Source organism: Fukomys damarensis, unplaced genomic scaffold (assembly GCF_012274545.1).
Source record: "Fukomys damarensis isolate Sample0158 unplaced genomic scaffold, DMR_v1.0_HiC HiC_scaffold_19, whole genome shotgun sequence".
NCBI classification, from domain to species: domain Eukaryota; kingdom Metazoa; phylum Chordata; class Mammalia; order Rodentia; family Bathyergidae; genus Fukomys; species Fukomys damarensis.
In genome coordinates, this window is record NW_022900931.1 from 51,825,573 (window position 1) to 51,848,028 (window position 22,456).

The 22,456-nt window shown below is 45.8% G+C and overlaps 1 long non-coding RNA gene across 1 annotated transcript; it reads right to left on the reverse strand.

Moving 5' to 3' along the window:
- Positions 1–1,849: 1,849 nt before the first annotated feature.
- Positions 1,850–16,707, reverse strand: LOC104874039. Its single transcript, XR_783642.2, has 3 exons — positions 16,367–16,707; positions 15,463–15,697; positions 1,850–3,176 (listed from the first exon to the last, which is right to left on the reverse strand). It is a non-coding gene; the product is annotated as an uncharacterized LOC104874039 (long non-coding RNA).
- Positions 16,708–22,456: the final 5,749 nt, after the last annotated feature.

Consider the following 22,456-nt stretch of genomic DNA (forward strand, 5'->3'; position numbering starts at 1 on the left):
CATAACAGATTGATTCCGTTTGCAGCTCCATAATTTCTGCTCTCTAAATACCAAAAGACTTGGCCATGATTGTTCAAGTTCTCCTTGCTGCCCCAGCCCTAGGATCCTCAATAAAAAAACTTTGCTCCCTCCCGGCACCGCCCCCCAGAGCTTCTCTGAACGGGAATCTAATGATTCTGTGCTTTTAACTAAGGCAGACCACAGTCGCTTTTCAGAACGTTAATTCCCATAAAATGGGATGTCAGTTTTACAAGCCAGGCTCTCCTTTATCAGCAAAAAACTGATTCCATTTGACTGATTAATTGTCCTTAGGACTGTCAAAGGCTTCCAGACCAGGGGTGACAGCTTGGGAGGCGCAGCCGTGCAGTGGTGCGATTCAGGGCACTCCTGGGCTGGGGAAGCCAGGGGATTACAAATGCACAAATAATTAATTCAAATCAATACAGCGAGAGGTTCGGGCTGAGAGACATTCAATTATGTTGTTCAAAGAGAAGATGCTGATCTTCAGCTAGTCCGCTCCATGCTGCAAATAATAGAGCATTTTTAATTTGTGCAGCAGGGATGTTAATCTTTCGCTGTGTAATCCAGTCCTTGGGGAGCGTCATAAATATGTGGCACTGTGTGCATGAGATTCCCTGTGGAGGGCACTCAATCAACCCAGCTCTGGCTTTCCTGCCTGCCTTTTCATGTCAGTCTCTCAACACTCAATTAGGAAATATATGATAGATGAATAGATAATGGATGGATTGTGTGGGTGGGTGGATGGTGGATGGATGGGTGGATGGGCAGAGACCTAGATAGAAATTTTGAGACTGTCAGGCACTCTCCTCCTCCCAACCATAGACAGTTTATGACTTCTGGATTTTACCTGAGCCCATAGCACAAATAAATCCCCAGGGAATTATTCATATCTCAAAAGGATTCACTTTAGAATTCCTTTAAATAGCAAGCTGGGTGGGTGGATGGTGGATGGATGGGTGGATGGGCAGAGACCTAGATAGAAATTTTGAGACTGTCAGGCACTCTCCTCCTCCCAACCATAGACAGTTTATGACTTCTGGATTTTACCTGAGCCCATAGCACAAATAAATCCCCAGGGAATTATTCATATCTCAAAAGGATTCACTTTAGAATTCCTTTAAATAGCAAGCTCCCACAGGATGTTTAAAATAGGATTTGAATCCCAGTTTTATTAAGCAGAGAAAAAGAAGTCCATGTGTGTGCATGCACACACACACACACATACACACACATGCACAAGAATAAAGATTTAGATGACTACACACCAAAGTGTTAAAAATTTATGTCTCCATGCAGGAGGAACTGTGTGGACTTTAATGTTTGGTGGAGGTCTGACTCTTCTATAACCAGCATGTGTTACTTCCATAATACGATGAAAGCAATAAAATATCTTTAATATTTTTTAAAAAGGCATTTTCACCAAAAAGAAGTTGTGATCCCATTTGTAAAGATGTAACTTTTCACTTGCTCTCAAAAGAACTTACTCGGTGCAGAGAAACCATCCAGAAGTGCAGTGCTTTCCATCCCAGCTCCTGGTGGCTCGGTGTGGAGGCACCCAGCAGGCGTCCTAGGTGGGAAGCACGGACGGCACCTCACCTCCTGAAGAACTGGAGGGGAGGCAACCAGAAGTCAGGTAAAGGAGTAGCTGGAATATGGGATGTCCTGGGGACCACGCGCCCACAAGGTAGGCCCTGGACATAAACTACATGTGTTCCTTCAACTAGCACACATTGATTCTTACTCTGTAAACAGCTGTGTTTAGAAGGGAAATAGATAACTGTAGAACCACTCTCCAACCCCCATGAAGGATCTGGCATCTATCAAGAAGAAAAAACATGCCTATCTTTAACAGGAATTTAAGCCAGACGGCAATAGACACAGTAATGAGTTTTAAAAGGAACCCAGGAGGAGAAATAATTAATTGCAATAGGGTCCCAGGGGAGTGGGGGAGATAACAAGGTCTCATCAAGCATTGGTGGGATTGAACTGAAGTGGCATTTGAGCTGGGCCTGAAGAGGCTGCCTTCCTCTCCCGGATACTTGGAGAGTCCTGTCACACATAGACACAGCTGGATTTCCGTTATGCCCAGAGTGATTGGCGCTCAGGCAAAACTCAGTGCTTCTTCACAAGCGGCTGTCACCAGACATAGCAGCCTTATTGGATCTCTTTCCAGAGTACTTTGAGATGTGGAAACAAGAATCAGTGAGTGGTGGGTTGTCTGAGCCAAAGGAAACCTGTGTGTCTCCGAACCCAGTAGGAAATATGGGTAAACCTCTGGACAAGAGCCTTGACCACTGCATGTCCTGAAAGTCAAGTCGGCCACCAATAGGGGTGCACTCTGAACGATTCAGCAGGTAATACCTGAGAGAGATGGAGCTGCACTGTGGAAATCAGAGGGCACCTATCTCGACAGGGACAGGTGTGTGGGGCAAGGCAAGCATGCCACAAATCAAAAACAAGGAGAATTCCAGTCCAAGAAAGCTAAAGAGATGCCAGCCCCTATCTCTGCCAGAGCATGGTCGTTCTGTACAGAGACTCACCCAAGACAACAGCAACAGGGCTGCCTCCATGGAGACTTTGCAAATAAATGGGAAGATCCAAGTTCAAAGGATGCATTTGTTGCCCATGTACAAAGCTAAAATCAGCCAAATAAATGAGAAATTTGCCATTTTTTCCATAAATTTTATGAGGCGGGAACTAGGAAAATGATCTGTTGAGCAGGAAATCTTTCAGCAATTGCTTTTTATTTATTAAAGAGATGTATGGTGTTTGGCATGCTACGGTGTACATTTTCTACAAAATAAAAATCATAGAAATCTATAAAAACACAAAGAAAGTTAAGAGATTGTGTCCTTGCTTGTTACTATGAATAAGGTTCTCATTTGACCAATTTATTCCATTTGTACAGACAGAAGGGGGAATTTTAATCGGAAGATAATAGGCCGATGACCTGAGATAATGACACAGCCATTCCAATTCGTGAGCATCTACCGTGTTCCCAGAGTCCAGGTTACTCAGGCCCAGAGGAGAAGGCGATGTGACATTCAGGTGTGTTGTGATGGCAGCAGGTGTTTCTGTGCCATGTATGAGGCTTACTCAGTCTTCTCTCATTTCAGTTGTGCTGGAGCAGAAGGTTTCTGAACACTGACCAGTTTCTGGACAAGAGAAAGAGATTACTCAGGGCATATTAGCTGGTCCTTCTCTGCTTTCTGCCCAGAGCTCCCTCTAAGACACAAAGCAACAAGAGGGGCACAGTGGAAGCATACTGGGGATGTGTGGTACTGGAGGTGGTCCTCAAAGGTGGGTTCACCTGCCACCCTGACTCAGGAAGAGCATCCTTGGAGGTGTTCTGCCCGCTTTTCAATAAATAGCAGAGTCCATGTTGCCCACAGCAATGACCTAGTAACATATCTTTTACTGGATTCTAGGCTTGCTCTGTCTGCTCCCTCCTTCCTTCCTGTCTTCTGGACTCTTCATCAAATAAGTTACTTCCCTCTGAACCCTTGATTCAGGACAGAGACCAGGACACAGTCCTTTACAGTTTTTACTGCCCAGCATATACTGTTTCTTCATGATGGCATACGCTAGGTGTTCCCATGCGGAATGACCGTGTCTTTTATGTGTGCAATTTCATAGATAGTAGATCCGGAGCAACACGAGGTTATTCTTTAATGGCAGCGACTTTGGCTGTGGTTTCTTCAGTCTGACTCACTCAGCTCCTTTGGTATCACCCTCCTCCCATGGCCTACAACACCACCCGCAACCAAGAGATTCTCCCCAATGGAAGACAGCCAGAGTTGGGTTCTTTTGATGCCACTGCAAATCCTAGCTGACATGGTTGGTAGGGTCTTTATCAACACTCAGGGATGCTCGATGGAGCCCAAGGGTGAAATTTCAGCTTTAGTTTAGGATGGGGCTAGAAGCAGAACATAAAAGCCATCTGCTATGATCTGAATATTTTGCATCCTCACAAAATTCACACATTGAAATCCTAACCCTTAAGGTGGTGGTGTTAGAAGATAGGGCCAATGGAAGGTGGTTAGGTCATGAGGGATCTCCCAGGATTCATGTCCCTATAAAAAAGATCCTAGCAGCCCTCACCCCTTCTTCCATATGAGAAAACATTCCAAAGACACCTTTGGAAAATCAGGAAGAGCTCTCACCAAACACTAAGTCTAGTGGCAATCTGATCTTGAACTTCCCCACCCCCAGAACTGTGAGAAATAAATTTCTGTTGTTTATAAGCCACCCAGTCTCTGATACTGTTATCACAGCTCAGATGGAATAAGACATGGTCACTGCCCCTTGTTTAACACATATGCCTCAATCTTAGCTCTCTACCCACTAGTTTCCTTTGTTCAGGACATAGCAACCCAGTATAAAATGATTCACTCCTGGTTATACATGACACATATCCAGCTGCCTAAAGAAGAGATATCTGTCTCCCTCCCTCACCTTTCTCCTCTCCAATTTCCTCTTACCCTCCTTTCCTTTCTCCTCTCTCTCTCTCTCTCTCTCTCTCTCTCTCTCTCTCACACACACACACACACACACACACACACACCCCTAATCTAAATTTCCAGAGAAGAGCTGATTGGCCCAGCTTGAGTCAGATGACCAGACACAACCCAATGAACCATGATGAGGTGTCATGTGTCCAGTATGGCTACTGGCTCCACCCTCTCCTGCTGATGAGGACAGAGTGCCATTGTAACGTGGAAAATGCCATAAGGAAAATCCATTACAGCCGGCCTCCCAGAATGTCTCTGTGCACACAGAGTATGGGAGAATCTTATTAAAGTACAGGTCTTCATTGAGTCTGGGATCAGGCCTGAGAGCCTGTGTTTCTAACAAGCTCTCAGGTGCTCATGCTGCATGGTGGCATGTGCAGCCTGAGTCACAGGGCATTGCAGGATCAGCTAGGGAGGACACATTTCCCCTTTTCAGGCTCACTGAGTAAGCTTCCCATCCATCCCTCCTCCACTCCACCAGAGAAAACTTTTTGCTGAACAGCAAAGATTAAAAGGAAGACTTCATTTCTAGTTTAGATATGATAAGAAATGAGTTGTCAATGACATTTTGATGGTTTTTTTTTTTTTTTTTTTTTTTTACACAGGCACATTTAACACAGCCTACAGACCAAACCATTAAACTTTCAGCCAAGTAATTACTTTTACCAAGTAATAATCAAATCAGATCAAATCAGATCCCAACCCTGAGCCTTGCCCCATCCTCTTCCAGGGACTATGATAGGAACATCAGCAATTAATTTAAAACAGCAATTCTACATCTTGACAGAGACTTTTGACTCAGCTGTATTAACCGGCCATGTCAAAGTGGGCCGCTTCATCCATCTCCCTTACCCAGACTCCAGGGTGTCCTCAGCTACCCATCCCGGGCCACAGCCTCCTGTAAATCTCCTCCTTATTCAGCCCTGGCATCTTCTGCCTTCTGCCTGTGTTGGTTTCCAGCCCACACTAGAGGCTTACACACCTTTCCCAACCGTCCTCTCCATCTGCTTTTGTCTTATTCTGTCCTGTATCTGGCTTGAACTTCCACCAGTACCTGACTCTTATTTTCACTGTTCTTCATGGCTGTGGCCAGTATTGTCCTTTGCAGACCCTCCCTCCTTACCAGCCAGTCAGTAGATGGACACAGACTTTATCTAAACCACCCATGGAGTGTAAGGCAGTGCCCACTTAGAGCAGGGCAATCTCATTAGAAACTCTGCAGACTGCCTATGAGATCGTGGCACCACCCTCAGAAACAGACATACAGGTGCCCAGGGGGAAACACATGACACTGTGTTCCAGGGATGGAACATCCAGGGGGGGTCCATAAGACAGGAGGAGCAATCCAGCCTTGACCCCCATCATTCAGCATCTCACATTGCCATGGTAACCTACCCTTCTGTCCAACCTCTTTCTGGCAAAGGCTACATTTCATAACACCATCCAGACCCAAAATTGGGGCCCAGAATGACCCTTTGGTCCTCAGAGAATTTAATCATTGATGTAAGCCTGGCTCCAGAGCCACTTTTCTTCTCAGTCCCCACATCCAAGTGTAGCCTGCAGGGTCCATTAAGATAGCAGTTTCTAAGAAGGGAACCCTGCACTCCCCCAGAGAATCTCCTTCTCCATTCAACAGCATGGCCAGGATCAGATCTATTGCAAGAACAGAACAGAAAATCGTATGACTGAGAAACACAGTCACAGCTGGACCTGGAGTACCACTGACATCATCAGGACTGATTCTCTCTCCATCTCCCAGCTCTGTTTTCCTTAAAGTTGACCATTTGTTGCTAAGCCCCTATGTATGTGATCCCAGACTTACCACCTTTTAGCTTAACAGCCAGTGGAAAGAATCTACCTCTTTCCTGAAAGCCCCTGATAAAGCCCTGGGGTTGACTCTACTTGGTCTGGTTTGGGTTGCATGCCAAACAGAGCCACTCAGGCGATTGGAGAGTTGTGGCTCGTTTATTGGCCACCCTAGAGAGCTAAGTTCCAAGGGTAGGAGAAGAGTGTTCCCCACGGGAAAGTTGAGGTGCTGTTAACAGAAGAATGCGTGCAAGTCACAACTTGTCTAAAACAACACTTTGGAACAATGCGTAGCTCTTAGTACTGCAATCACCATGCATGTTACACTGCGCAACTGTTATGGCTTAAATGTAAAGTATCCCCCAAAGAGTCATGTATTGAAGGCTTGGTCCTCAACTGGGCAACTTTCAGAAGTGAGGGCTTTGAAGAAGTGATTGGATCACAAGGGCTCTGACGGCATCTGCAGGCCAATCACTAAAGGATTTACAATTTGATGGCATTGTTGGGAGATAATGGAAACTTTGGGAGGTAGGGCCTAGTTGGAGGAAGTAGGCACTGGGGGTGTGCCTTGGAAGGGAATGTGTCACCCTCACCCATGCCTCTTTCCTGGCTGCCACCAGGTAGCACCTTTCCTCTGCTGTACTACTGCACTGTTTCTGTCTTGTCACAGGCCTAGAAACAAGGGCATGGATGGAAACCTCAGAAACCATGGAGCCAAAACAAACCTTCCCTGCTTAAGGTTGATTTTTCTCAGTTATCTTTGTCACAAGGACAGAAAACTGACAAACAGCAGCTATTCAACCCGCTCAAGGAATAGCAGGTACTGGATAATCCCATGTTTCTAGTTAATATGGTTGAACAACACCCACACTGTACTTAAATTACTAAATGTCTGAGTCTAAAGCTCTGAGAGGAAGATTTGAGCAAAGGTAGTTTTTTGTTTTGGTTTTTTTTTTAAGAGATCATAAAATATGTACACGGTAAAAGGAAAGTGAGACAGGAAAAGGAAGGCACCCGGATAAAGGGTGTGTTACTATAGGGAACAGGAATGGGGACTTAGCATAGACCCCTGCAGAGTGTCTACAGTCTCCTGTGAGGCACTACAATACAAGCCAATGAGAGTAAAGAAAGAAGTGAGACTTGGAGAGAACGGGGTCTTGGGGCTGATCTACGCTGCTCTGGGCAGCAAAGACAATTCATTGATCTCAAGCACAGGAAGGTGAGCAGGGTATGCTTTGAAGACACCTAGTGACATGGTGTGAAGCATCCAGAAGCATCCGGCTGGAAGCATCTGTCACAGCTGATTGGTACGCAGGCAGGGGGGTAAAGGAGGAAGGCACTGCTTATCTTGCTTGGAGAGATCAAAGGGTGTTGAGACTGGGTTGCAATTAACCAGCAACCTATCAGGTCACTGAGAAGCCTTAATTCAGGGGAAGGATTTGGTTGGAGCCAGGTCGACCTTGGCTGGAAGTAAACTCAGCTAAGCCCTGCTACTTCACAGGCTAAGACTAAAGACTCAGTAGCAGCCATTAGCAAAGGAGCAATATTAGCTCAACTCTATTCAACATGCCCATTTGAGTCAAGTTAAGCTTCAGTCAGACTCCTAAGATAAAACAACATAGTCAGATTACAGAGAAGCAAGAAGCATCTGCTACTCATATGTAGCCTGCTAGTACTGGGCAGGGATGTCTGCTGCATGTTACCAGGCTAGTTATCCCTGTAGTAGATTTGAACTAATCCAACTAAAGAACCAATCCCAATAGGGAGCACTGGGGAACTCCAATCCCATGGAAAATTACAAAGCACATCAGATTTCCCACCCAGGGGATGAGGAACATACACATTCCTGTCATTGTTGAGAGTTGTTCCAGAAGCTGCTGATTCCCTGCCACTTCCAGCTGCCTCTGCCCAGTGACAAAAGAGATGCAGGTGCTGGCTGTCGGGAATGATAGGAATGCACCAAAGTGGGAAGGTGAGAGGATCCAAGCAGGAAACCAACATTGGTGGCACCAGTTTCCAAAGATGACACTGAACTACATTGTCAAGTGGCCCTAAAGTCACTTGGGAATAGTACAGCTCATCTCAGTCTATAGTAGAAATACCATTTATCACTCTATCAAAAATACAGTCAGTAGAAGTTTTTGGTAGGTAGACTGTTGAATAAAGTTATGGGGTTTAAAAGTTAGAAATGTTTGCTTGGAGAATGGTATTCTATTCTTCTTTGACATTATTCTGACCAAGGATTTCAAAACATTTTATAAATAACACTGACTCTAACTTGAGAAGGGAAAACTTGAATTTCCAGTTGTATTTGTGGGGTTTTTTTTAAAGCAGATTTCTTTTTTTTTTTTAAGATCCAAACTGGTTGCATAACCTTCTAGAGACAAAGTCACTGACAGATTGATTTTTGCACTTTTAACTCAATTGTTCTGACTTTTGTGAGCTGCTGCCCTAGCAAATATGAAGTTTAGCCTCACATGATTATCTCAGCCAGGTCCCAGAGGTTGTCTCCAAGTACAGTTAGCCCAAGATGACAAAAACCAGGGGTTAAAGAATACTTTGCTCCCAAAAGTCCTAGGCCAAGGACTAGGTCATTGCACATAAGAGTCATCTAAGCTATGGATCATTCACAGGTATTTTCTGCTTGATTTGATGTACATTATGTCATGTGACCCCAAAATGGGGAGCATGTGGACCATGAGACCCAACATCATCCAGACAAGGGGAGATGCTGGAAGGAAAAGGCAAACTAGGCTGTAAACCTGCCAGTCCTACTATGAAAATCCTTCCTCTATACTGTGGGGTCCCAGACGTTTGGCTTGTTAGGAATTAGTAAAGTCCTTAAACTGAGCCATCTAATATTGACCATTTTTATTGGTCAAAATGAGCAAATAATAGAAAATTTGCCATTTTTATAGGTTCAAAACAATTTAATTTTGGCAAATCACATGGTAAAACACAATTTAGAAAGCTAATTTCAGTAAGCAAGAGCACTGAAAAACTGCACTGTTACCAAAGTTGCAAATAGGAAAAGCATTTTAACCAAAGAGGTAAAGAGATTATATCTCTGAACGTGGACACTTGGTGCTTTGCTGTCCCTGCTGAGCTCAGGGGACCAGCTTTGGGAGCCAGGGAACCACGTCACTCTGGAGTGTCTGGGCTCACTTTGTCAAAGTGTCAAAGCCCCTACTGGGGCCATTGCCACAGAAACCCTGTACTCCAGGGGTGGATCTCAGACTCCACTGCTGCTTCTCTATCATACTGACCCAGCGGCCCGCCCTATGAGCTCCTGGGAGAGGAAGGGGGCTGTTACCAAGGAGCTGTCACTGGTTCTCAGGTAGACTTGGCAAAGCTTCAGTGGGTGCAAAAAGCAGCCAGGGACATGTTCTGCCTGCAGAAGCACCCCCACCAGCTGGCGGAGATGAGCACGGTGAATACCACAAGGGAGAGACTTCTCCCATGCATTGCACAGTGGAAAAGTGCAGGCCGAACGGGAGCAATGACTCATAGCCCACATCCGTTTTGACACAATTCCTTTTACATTAAAGAAATAGAAATATGTATGTTTATTCTCTGCACAGAGCTCAATATTTAAATGAAGCATCGAAACATCATCTTCACTGCATTATTCCTAATTGCATTATTTCTTAATTGCAGAGCAATAGTGTGTGTAATTCGGAAGCTGTGACGGGGGGTCAGGGATGATTTAACTCTCCACACAAAGCCCAGAGTTGGGAATACTAGCCCAGAGATAGCAGCGAGGGTCTAGCCTCCCTTTCCAGCTGCTTTTTCAGTTACCTCATTTCTCTCCACATCAGAGAGCCAGCAGAGAACCAAGCCTGGGTGGCAGCTCATGCTACACTTGCTGCGGAACGGTCTCATAAAGAGCTGTGAGGTTCAGGGTCGATGTGTGCAGCAGTCATGGTATGCCTGACTTGACTAAGGGCTGTGTGAGCACCGGAGCTGCACAGACAAACCTTGCTTTGCTCCTGGCTTCAGGAGAGCCAGAGTCCAGTGAAAAAAATCTGTTCTCATCAGCATCTGTAACTGAAGCTTTAGGTCCCCTGTAGGAAAGGTGGAATCATCTGATTTCTACAAAAGACACATGTATCAATGATACTTCCCAGGGCTGACAGACGTTGTTAATCTCAACTTTTTTAAGCCAAAAGAGAATTTATAGAGCTGGGGTTCCACTGCAGCTGGATCCAGAGCACAGAAAGGTCAGACCCAGGCTTTATTTCACCTCTCACTCTGCCTGATGCACAGGTGCCTGGTGCAGAGGTAGCGGCTGGCAACAGGCCCACCAGCTCAGAAGTCCCAGAGCTAAGTCATCAGACTTCTGACTGGCGCATCCTGTATCACGTGCTATTCCTGAGCCAATCACCAGACCCAAAGAGAGTGGACGTGCCTATTCATTGAGCCCTGGATAGAATTGGTTTCACTGTATGAACACAGGCTGAGAGGGGCGAGGGATTCCCCAGACAAAAATCAGGTAAGTTATACCTTCATTGGGGAGTACCCACAGGAGACAAAAACAACTAACACTCCTTAGAAGAATTCTGAAGAAGCTCACCCAAGGCATAAGCCCTGGGGGGACTGCTCCAGGAATAAAACACATAGGAAGAAGGAGACAGGGCCTACACAACTGGTACTGTGTGAAGGAGAAAGACAGCCTGCTACAAGCTTGAGGAATGAAAATGTCACTCTGGAAACACTGCATTTTTCAAATGGTGCATCATGTGTGCTTTGAAAACAGTTTTCATTAGCTTCCCCTCGACCTTTGAGCTTGCTGCTCCTTTCATTTTCCTTCAAATGAACCCATAATTCCATCTCAAGAATTTAACTGGAACTAATTCCTTTATTAAATAAACTTCATTTAGGAGCTGACTGCCTTGGGCCTGTGGAGAAAATGCATCTTTGCTTTTGCTGTGACCAATGTACGTCAGCAAAGCAAAAGCTCATTTTGTTAAGAGACCTGAACTACAGCTTGGATGAAGGGTGGAGGAAGCTTTCACTCTTGAGGTGCAAAGAAAATGAGCTATCACAGCATGGGCAGGCACCAGAGGCCACCTACTGATTCCCCCACCTTCTACGAGGACAGCACCTGGACAAGGGGTATCTCCATCCTCACAAACAGGACCAGCAACATCTCTATCACAGATTCAGAGGACCCCCTCATTGCCTTAGAGAGAGGAGGCAAAAGTAGTTCTTCCAAGGGTGGTGATGTATCAAGGTTTGCAAGGGAAGTGATTTAATACAGGATACATAACTTAAAGGATTATTTTATAATATTCACCCAAAAAGTCAAATGCAGAGGAGTGCAAGAGATCTAACTATACCCTAGAGACACAAAGAGTCCAACCAAGGGCCTGGATCCCTCAGCAATGTCCCACACAAGTCCAGCTAAAGGCCTAGAGTCCAAGGCAGTGTCCTCCATGAGTCCAGCCAGAGGCCTGTCTCACACTTGTCCATATCAAGGATCTGCACCGGGAAGGCCAGTGGTGGAAGCTAGAAAGCCTGAGCCCACAGGGTGCCAGATCCGTGCCACAGGACAAGGGATCTACACTGGAGCTGGAAGCTCAGAGCTCCTCTGAGGAAAACATCAGCCATTCCCAGTGACAAGGACCCAAGCTCCTCCTAGGATGAGAGAACACTCAGGTTCACATCAGGAAAAACACCCCCAGAAAGTCTCTCCAAGAAAAGCAACAGCAAAAGATCTTCCCCTCCAGTTCTCTTTTTATGCCATTGGCAACAATCCTCAGGTGGGTCTCCCACGCCCAAACCACAGTGTTTCAGTTCAGCTGGGCGTACCAAGTTGACCGTTATTTAATCCACCACAGGTGGCTTGCTTGTTTAGGAGAGAGAACAGACACCGAAATAATTGGGGTTGTTATGTAACCTATGTCCTTTTGTTAGCCTCCTGCTATCTTTGTTGCTTCCCACAATGAGTAGGGCCAGCCTGTGCCATCAACAGAATATTGCAGAAATGATATTGTCTTTGGAGGGCAGTCATAAAAGATACTGTGCCTGCTGCCTTAATAACTCTTGGATCATTGAATATGGAAGAAGCCAGCTGCCATGTTATAAAGACACACAGCTCTCTGGGGAACTGGGGGTATAATGCTTGCTTGACCGGCACCAGGACCTGGGTTCAATTCCCAGCACCACAAAAACAAAACAAAAAAGCAGCCCTCTGAAAAGATGCACATGACAGAAAATAGAAGCTCCTGCCTACATGCATGTGGGCGGGCCAGGTCAGAAGCAGTCTTCTACCCTCACTAAGCCTTCAGATGACTGAAGCTGTCCTATTGTCACAGGAGAACTACTAATTCCTGACCCTAGAAATGGAGTAAAAGTTCTTTGAAGCCACTACACTTTGGGGGTGACTATGCAGTAATCAATAATGAAACCCCACTTCCAGATGGAGGCAAACAAGTCTTACCTCTATATTTGCAGTGTGTGCTCAGGGACGGGTTCCCACCCTACTGTGTAGAAGCTGCCTGAGGGCAGAGACCAAGTCATAATTATCCCCTCTCCCTACTTATTCCCCTAAGCACACTCCCCCAACACACACACTGTAAATGCTTAATAAACACTTAACATAATTGCACGAATGTGTCTATGTAGGCTACACCTTGGAATCCCAGAGATACTTCTTTCTCCCAGAATTAATTCCCTTCCTCCGCTCAAGATGCAATAAGCGCCTTTTCAATTAACAGAGACCACTTCAGCCCAGATCTCAACCAGCTTAGTGCGATTCAGTGGATGCTTTTTGCAGAGACAATGGCTACTTACCAGATTCCAAAAGTCAATGCAATTGATTCAGGAAATTGTGTCCAGCAGACAACCTCAATATCCCAGGAGGGACCTCCCCACAGCCCAGATCAGCACACACATCTGCCTGGCCTGTTCCCTTCTCCTGCTGAGTCACAGGCTTTGAGCTGCCCATACATCAGAGAGGACTTGGCCTGTGCTCACTACCTGCCTGCCATTCAGCCCAGGTATCTGACACACAGCCCTGTCCTCAGGGGGCTTGCAGACAGCCCAGCTGGAGATGTTCACAGGGAAAAATCAGCCACACTTAAATCTGAATTTGCCAAGGATCAGTTGCAGTGTCATTGGGTGTAAATGACCATGGAGAACTTAGGGGAGGGGTCTTCATTCAGGAAAAAATGTGCTACCTCCTCTTCTCAGGATACAGGTGCTCAAAGAGCTCACAGGGAGACTGTAATACTTCAGTAGAGTTTTAAGGACTGAGCAAGAAGAGCCTGGGAAGAAAGGACAATCCACGCTGTGAGGTATCATAAACAAACTGCCCAGGGACCACGAGCAGTTTGTCATGACTGAGCGTGAAGTGTGAGGTGGAGGTGAAGAGGGGTAAGGTTGGGGATGTGGGTCATGGAGAACTAGGAGACATTCTTCATGGGCCTTTCGCCTTTCTGCACATCTTGTGAGCAAAGCCGCTGTGTTCTGGACTTTCTTTCTAAGAGTATTTGTATAATGATCAGCTTTGGAAGATCGAAGCACAGTTGTTCTTCCTTTGGATCAAAGAGCAGGCATGCTGACTACCCATTACTTTAAAAGTCAGGGACACTGGATGGTCTTTTCCTGTAACACAACCCATTGCGTGTACAGATGGCCCTGGACCTTGGCATTGCTCTGGGGACATCATAATTCAGGGAACCAGTACTGATACTCTGGCTACTACAGCTGCCATGAGAATAGAGTCCCATGGTGCTGACCCGGGAGTCTGGTGTCTCTTCCATCAGCAACAATGCTCCCTGCAGTTGTTAACCAAAGCCACCTAGGGCTATGAGCCTTCTCACCTGGCCTCGCATTCCTCTGCAGACAAGCAGTCTGAACCTCCTGGAAGCGTTCAGTTGCCTCAGGATTCCATAAGAAAATACCACAAACTGGCCCCTGGAGGGCTGTCGCATTCCTGTAAACCCAGTACCCTGGGAGGCTGAAGTAGGAGGATGGCAGATTTGAGTCCAGCCTGGACAATTTAGCAATTAGTAACTTATCAAGACCTTGTCTCAAAATCAAAAGTCAAAGACTGGGGGACCGGGGATTTAGCTCAGTGGTTCCACTGCCTGCCTTGCAAGCGCAAGGTCCCAAGTTCAATCCTGTTCAATCTCCAGTACCAAAAAAAAAGTGAAAGACAAAGGATGTCACTCAGTGAAAAGGTCCAGTAGGTTCTACCCCCAACACCACAGAAAATTACAATAAAACACTCTGGGGGCCACTCTGGGGGAGAGGGTACTTAAACAACAGAAATTCCATTCTCACAATTCTTCAGTGCTTACAGACAACTACCTTTTCACTGTGTCCTTCATGGGAGAGGGGTGTTCTAGTGTCTCCACTTATAAGGGCACTAATCCCACCATGAGGACCCCACCCTCATGACCTCATCCAACCTCATTCTCTCAAAGGCCCTGTCTCCAAATACCATCACTTGGCAAGGGAGGGTCAACATTTGAATGAGAGTGGGCGGGGTTCAGTTCACAGCAGGCAGTCCTGGGTCCTGTGCCCAAGAACTCCCAAGACATTCACACCTACTGATTTACCCTGGAGCACCTATGGGTCCCTCAAGTCCCCAGCTTAATAACAGAGCTTTGAACAGCTGGTTCAGCCTCCTGCCGCTTGGAGGGAAAGGCAGCATCATCTAGACTAGATGGCTGCTTCTCCACTTAAAAATCTCAGGGAAGGGCCGGGGATTTAGCTCAGTGGTGCCGCCGTCTGCCTCACAAGCCCAAGGTAGCGAGTTTGATCCCCAGTACAAAAAAAAAAAAAAAAAAAAAAAAAATCTCAGGAAACTGAAATGCTCCTCACCCCTCTCTGAAATGCCAATGTACCCTAAGAGTTGAATTGATGGATTATCAGAACATATTCCCCTTTGAGTTCATCTAAACCAAATTTCTGGATTTTTTAGTTCCACTGAAGACAACACCTGGTATTCTAACAATGTTTTTTTCTTTCTTTCCCAAATACTCCCCCAGCATGTTTGAAAGTCAAACGGGAAGTCAAAAATGGAAATGTTACAGTAGTCCAGGCATTCTTCATCACCATTCAGTAGCAGGCTAAAGCAACAGGAGCTGAGCTACCTCTGGTTAAGGGACCTCACCTGCTTAGTGTCTGAGAATCTGGAAGTTTCAGCCACAACCTGAGTCTGGAAAAGCAACCAGAGCAATGGACAGGCTGAACGAGAGACTGCAAGGTGAAGTGGGTCCCCCATGTGCAGCTGGAACTCTTCCTCTCTAGAGTACCCTCACAGGCCAACCCAGCAACTCCACGGCTGCACTCCCTGGCGCAGACAGATGAGGGTCCTACAGACCGGTGCATTCACCAGCTTCCAGTTACTACAAAGAGACACCCAAAATAATTAGCTTATCAAAGATTATTTAGCTCACAGTTCTAGAGCTCAAGTCCAAGATTAAGTAGCCCCTTTGCTGTGAGTCACTGGTGTATCAATGGTGTGAAGCTTACAGCAGAGTAAAAAGTTCCCATTATGAGCCAGGAAGCAAAAAAAAAAAAAAAAGTCAAGAAAGGGCTGTGGTCCCAAAATCCTCTTTGAGGGGACATAACTCAGTGACTGAAGGGCCACCCTGGAGCACAAGCTTTTAACACACGGGCCTTTGCAGGGGCATTCAGGATCCAAACTATAGCACCCAGGAATCCTGGGCTTCCCCTATCCACTTCCTGGCCAGCTCCCAAACATTCTAGCTTAGCAATTAAGCAAGACCCTATCTCCAAATATAAAATTTTAAAAAGGAGTGAGGATGTAGTTCAGTTGGTACAAAGGACCAGGGCTCAATCCTCAATATCACAAAAAGAAAACAATGACTTCATCAATGGTGCACTTAAAACTCTAGAAGCCTTTGCTATTACACTATTTCTGACTTGTTCTATATTTGATTCAATCAATTGTCACCTTTCAACTTACAAGTTTCTCACGATGGTGACAACATACAGAGTTTAGGGAAGAAAAGATGTGCTGGCGGGGAGAGCAAAACAGAGGAGGCTCCTACCTGGGGTTCAAATCTGCAGAACCATTTTCCTGTCTCACTGTAGTCCAGGGAGAATGGAGCAGCCATCAGTGCAAGATTTTAAACTTCAATCCTCAGGGCCCCTCTACCCAGAGGAGTTTCTTACTTTATCTGCTGAAGAGTTTGGTAAGATCACATCTCCTGGACCTCCTTTGAGGGTGTGGTTGCCCTGGGTCTCACCCAAGAATACATCACAGTTTTTTATCCCTTCTAATTAGTGCCCAATGCAGGAATTGATGGACTGAAAATTAACATCATTGATCTTCATCCAAGAATATGGTCAACAAGGCATAATTTTTTTTTCTGATCAATATTACTGATCAATTACCTAATTTAAAAAAAAAAAAAAAGTAAGGAGAAGGAAGGGCCTCCCGGGGCATCAGAGAGAATTTATGTGCCTCCTGTGCTCTCCTGTGCCTCAGGGCTGGGTCTCTGCTTGAGATTCATCATCAATAACAGATAATCTTTCAAGCAGGAGGAGATATTTGCGGTCCATGATTCCAAGGAAAGCATGTGTGTCTCCAGGAGGAGGGGCAGTCCAGCACCTCCCAAAGCAATGGACCCTCTCAGTCTTCTGCAATGGTTTATTAGGACCCTCAGTAGGAAGGAGGCCCGGGAGTACTGAAGAAAAACACTTCACTTGCCCCCAGTTATATCGAACAGAGATAAGCCTAGCTCTTGGGGACTCCGTCCACACCAGATGAAATTCTAACTTCAGGTTCCTCCGTGAAGGGAAAGCGGTAATACCGCCCCAGGGTGTAGCTGGTCTGCATCCCCCTCCCTGCTTTGGCTTCTCCTCCCACAACTCCTCCTGCCCCCACCTCTATCCCTACTCCATTAGTCACAGCTCAGCGGCCAGGCAAGGGGCTCACCTTGTCACACTGCCGGGTTTATTCATGACCCTCCCTAGGGGGATTTGCCATTGCAAAATAAACCTGTGGAGAAATCTATACTCTTCTCAGAAGCACGAATCTCCAAAGTCTGCATTTGGGGGCCTGGGGCTTCCCAAAGCAGGAGTTTGCTGATAACCGCACTGATGGGCCTGAGGAGCCAGCACTCCATTCTGCCCCTGGGACTATACTGCTGAGGAAGCCACCTTTCCTTCTAAGCAGGGGCCAGCCCTGTCCCCTTATTTCTGCCTTTCATCTCTCACAAACACACTCTGTGCGCCCCACACTGCACCAGCTCTGTGGCTGCACCAGGCTCTGACGGGCACGTGATGGAGATTGGAGTTTATGATTCCTTCCCTCCCCTCTGCCTTTGGCCTCCACACCACAAGTGCTTGTTCTCCTGTGAGGAGGGGCAGACATTGCAATCAAGTGGTTTCTAATGTGGATGTCACCAGTAAATGTCACCAGATAGTCACTAAATGTCAAGAAAGAAAGAAAGAAAGAAAGAAAGAAAGAAAGAAAGAAAGAAAGAAAGAAAGAAAGAAAGAAAGAAAGAAAGAAAGAAATTTTGCTAAGTAGCTTCTGCTCCTTTTCTCAGTTCCTACCTCGGGACAGAAAAGGACACTCATCACACGAAATGCATGAGCTCGTGTCCATACATCACTGCCTGATGCTGTTATTATTTACTCTGTGGGTATGACTGTCTCTTTCCATGGTGATAACAAGGTCACTGAGCAGAAAATCCCCCAGCAAGAGGGGGGAAAGGGCACCTCAAAAAACCAACGGGAGTGGAAATCAATCCCTCACCTTCCTCAAAGCCGCCCTGCCTTGTCACAGGCTGCAGTCAGCCCACGAATCCTGCCATCTGGAATGGCTCCTCGCCTCCTCTCCCTCCACCGCGTCGATGCACCTTCAGTTTCCGACTGTCATTCACAATCACACGTCTTCCCCCGGGTCTCGTAATTTCTGTCTCCTCTTAACCTCTGTACTATTAAAGCCCACTCGACTCTGCACTGCCTGTCCTGAACGTGTTGATCAAGCTCCAGTTACAGTGTTTATGGAGGAATAACCGAGCCTGGGATATCCGCCGTTTTTAGTCACAAGGGCTGTGACTCTCTGAAGTGGTCCAGTAAACCAGATTTTTGACAGGCGTGGAGGGGAATGACTACGCTCAGGCTCCAGAAGACAAGCTCTCCCGTTCCATTCCTTGTGTTACGCTGCCCTCTAGTGACGGACTCTATGTACTACTGCACACCGTGAGCAGCTTTTATGTCTAGTATTTTAAATCCTTCCCCCAGTGGGAGGGAATATACAAACCAATAAATAATAAATGCCAGTATAACCTATCGTGGCCCAAATAGCCAAATTAATATTAAATCCAGTTATTCTTCATAAGCTAAGGAATGTCATTATATAGAAAAATAGATTTTCTAGAAGTCTCGACCTTTGTCAAAAATCTGACGTATGTGCTGTCATAATAGGCGCCTCCAGCCACCTCTTCCTTCACCTTCTCCTACCACCCAATCTAAACCAGATGAGCTGCGGCCTTGTTCCGCTCCCGATGGGAAAAGAGCAGGGGCATTTCACAGCCGCCCGTGCTCCTAAGGGAGCCCTGCCAGTGACCAGGAGGGTGCAGACGTGTCCTCCACCAGTACACTCGAACTGCTGGGGACCTTGACAAGGCCACAGACCTGAGAAACAGAGAAGCTGCTCCAAGCTCTGCAGGAGGCCTGCTGCCCCCACTCGGCGGAGAGCGGCTCTGCAGACAGCACCCCCGTGAATTTAGGGCTAGTTCCCCTGGAACCACACCCTGGCTGGAGGGATGGGGCTCCAAGAGGTCACCAAGGTGAGGGAAGGGGTCCACTCCGAATTCAAAGCAGAAGTGAAGTCATGCTCCAAACTGGTAACCTCCACATCCCAGCTCTTCAGGGACCACATCCCAGAGTGCCGAGGCTTGGGGAAGCCAGGAGTGGTGGCACATGTCCAATCTCAGCTCTCAGGAGGCTGTAGAAGGCTGATGGCGCACCCGAGGCCATCATGTGCTACATAGCGAGTTTGAGGCCGGCCTGAACTACAGTGAGACCCTGCATCAAAGTACAAAAACACCACTGTGGAAATCAATATGGAGATATCACAAAAAACTAGGCTTAGAAGTCCCATTTGACCCAGCTATTCCTCCGCTGGGAATCTTCCCAAAAGAATTAAAAGAATCATGCCACAGCGATATATGTGCACTCGTGTTTATAGCAGCAGTTTGTAATAGCTAAAACTTGGAAACAGCACGATTGCCCATCAACTGGAGACTGGATGAAGATGTGTTTTGTTTTGTTTCTAATATATATATTAGAGTATTACTCAGCCATAAAGAATAAGAAACTAGAGACATTTATAGCTAAATGGATGCACATTGAGGCCATACTCTTAAATGAAATAAATAAATGTGTAAATACCAAAGTTTTTCTGGTGTGAAAAACTAATGAAAAGGATCAAAATGTATAATTGATAATGTGCAACAGGAAGAAAATATCTAAAGGAGTAGGGGGAGTGGGAGGGCTGGAGGAAATGAAAGAAGGGAAAAGAAAAAGTATGAGAAAAGGAAACAATAGAAACAAAGTCTTTATAAATGTAGGATAGAGAGGGTGAAGGGAGAGCAGGAGTACAGGAAAAAAATAAGAACCAAGATACATCACGTAAAGATAGATATATGATATAAAGATATAAGATCCCAATGATGAATGTAACTGTACTGTAAAATGTACCAATAAACTTAATGAAACAAATACAAAAACCAAAACAACTAGGAGGACATAAATATTTACCAGACTGCTATGGCTTCTATCTCGATGCCCTCCCTCATAGGTGGAAGGGCATTGAGGAAGTGTCTACACCACGGGTGTGTGATACTCGGCAGTGGATCAGTCCACTGATGAGTTCACAGCTAAATGTGGCTGGGAGGTGGAACCTGGCCAGAGGAAGAGGGTCCCTGGTGAAGGGCCTGGAAGGGTACATCCCGCTCCGCAGCACCTCCCTTGATGCTCTCAGCATCCCAGCTGCCCCAGCTGAGCAGCCCTCTGCTATGCCATCCTGCTGTGAATCAGCCAAGGCGTTGGGTACTGTGTCTCAGCAAGAAGAAACTGACTTAGACACAGATGACTGAGAGAGCGTATGTGGTCTGGGATGCATTCTCAGGAGTTGCGTATGTAGGCATTTACCATCACAGAGAACAATGAAAGTGTTTTTCAACTCTATAATTTCCATGTCTCAGCTGAAAGTCCTCATCTGTTCAGCCATTGGGTTCATCTTTTCCTCTAAGTTATTTGATGTATTTATCATTTTAAAGGTCATGTCTTCCAGTTCCAACATCTGGACCAGCTATTGTTCAAGTGACTGTTCTTATCTCATGATAGAGGTCCCAGTTTCCTGCTTCTGTGGGAATATATATATATATATATATATATATAATTTTATATTTTCCACAGGCTGGTGTTTATTAAAGAACTGAAAAGAGAAGACTAAAAGCTATATCCACCTCCCAGAAAGTGTGCACATTTTCCTGTCAGGCAGCCATATAGAAGGGCAAATCTCTTGTCTGAATCAGGTCTAGTTTGGGCCCCCCTAAATTGAAATGTCTTAAAGGGAAGGTGTAACCCCTATATATATAATTTTATATTTTCCACAGGCTGGTGTTTATTAAAGAACTGAAAAGAGAAGACTAAAAGCTATATCCACCTCCCAGAAAGTGTGCACATTTTCCTGTCAGGCAGCCATATAGAAGGGCAAATCTCTTGTCTGAATCAGGTCTAGTTTGGGCCCCCCTAAATTGAAATGTCTTAAAGGGAAGGTGTAACCCCTACCTCCAGCTGGGCCCTGGAATCCAAGCAACACAAACCCAGACTTATTTGCTCTCCAGGCCTGTAACAAATCCAGTGGAGTGATTATATCTTAGCTCCTTTCCCCTGGTTCCCCATATTTTGGGTGGCAATGGACTCATCTGTATATACATACACAGATCTTCGGGCCTGAAGCCCGTGACTGCTCCCCCAAAGTTGACCACAAGTCAGGACAGGCGAGAGGAAATACACAAACCTGTGTAGCCCGCAGCGATGTCCCTGCAGTCCTCCCAAGGCTTCAGGAGCCACCCATCAACTCAGTGAAGACCTCTTCATTCCCCAGAGAGCCTCCTGCCCATTTGACACTGTCCCCCAGGAAAACCCAGACCAAGCTTTCCTCTGTGGCTTCAGCCTACCGTGTAAAGCTTCAGAGAACTGAAAGCATCCACAAGAGTTGTGTTTGGTACTTACTTGCCTACCCCGTGTGAGTCTATGGTTAGCCCTGGCACCTACTGCTGAGTTTCTTCATTATCTATTAAACCTGAGCATACTTGACGGCCAGCATCACTGTGTCCTGGTTCTCCCCGACACACTGCTCCCCTTGTCAGTACTCTATAGACTTGGACTGGTATCCAGATCTTGTACCCTAATGAAGGATACCACCTCCAAAGCATGGTCCCTGACAGGCGGGTCTAACATGCACCTCATCACATGCACCAAGTCCCTAGGAAGCAGGTATAGGAGAATCCCTAATTCAAAATCTCAAAAGTTCTGACATCTGAAGGGTTCTGAGCGAGTTTGGGATTTCAGAGCATTTCAGACTTTGAATTTTTCAGATTAGGGATGTTCAACCACTAAAATCTGTGCAAACATCCTCAAGTCCAGAAAAACTCCCAAATCTAAACTACTTCTGGTCCCAAATGTTACCTGCACTATTAACAACCTGTTGCAGACAAGGTCTTCCTGTGTGGAAATGCAGGCTTCACCCTCTCAAACCCAACATTATTATCTTGCTATAAAAACTTTCAGTACATTTGTATAAATCATCCTAATTGTTTTTCTTTATATATTTGGTTTGACTTATTAACATTTTGTAACCACACTAAAAGTTGCACAATTTAATGCTTCATGATATTCCACTATAAATGTTACCTAAATATGCCACACCTGAAAAACAAATTTTTTTTTTACAATACAGATTTGGGCAAGCATGAGGCTCTGAGTTCAATTCCCCATATCAAAAAAAAAATTTTTTTTAAACGACCCACTTTCTAAATAAGAATCTCCTAGTAAAAGGAGTCTGAATTTTTTAAAGTTTATTCTGTGATTGACTGTCATACATTTAATTAATC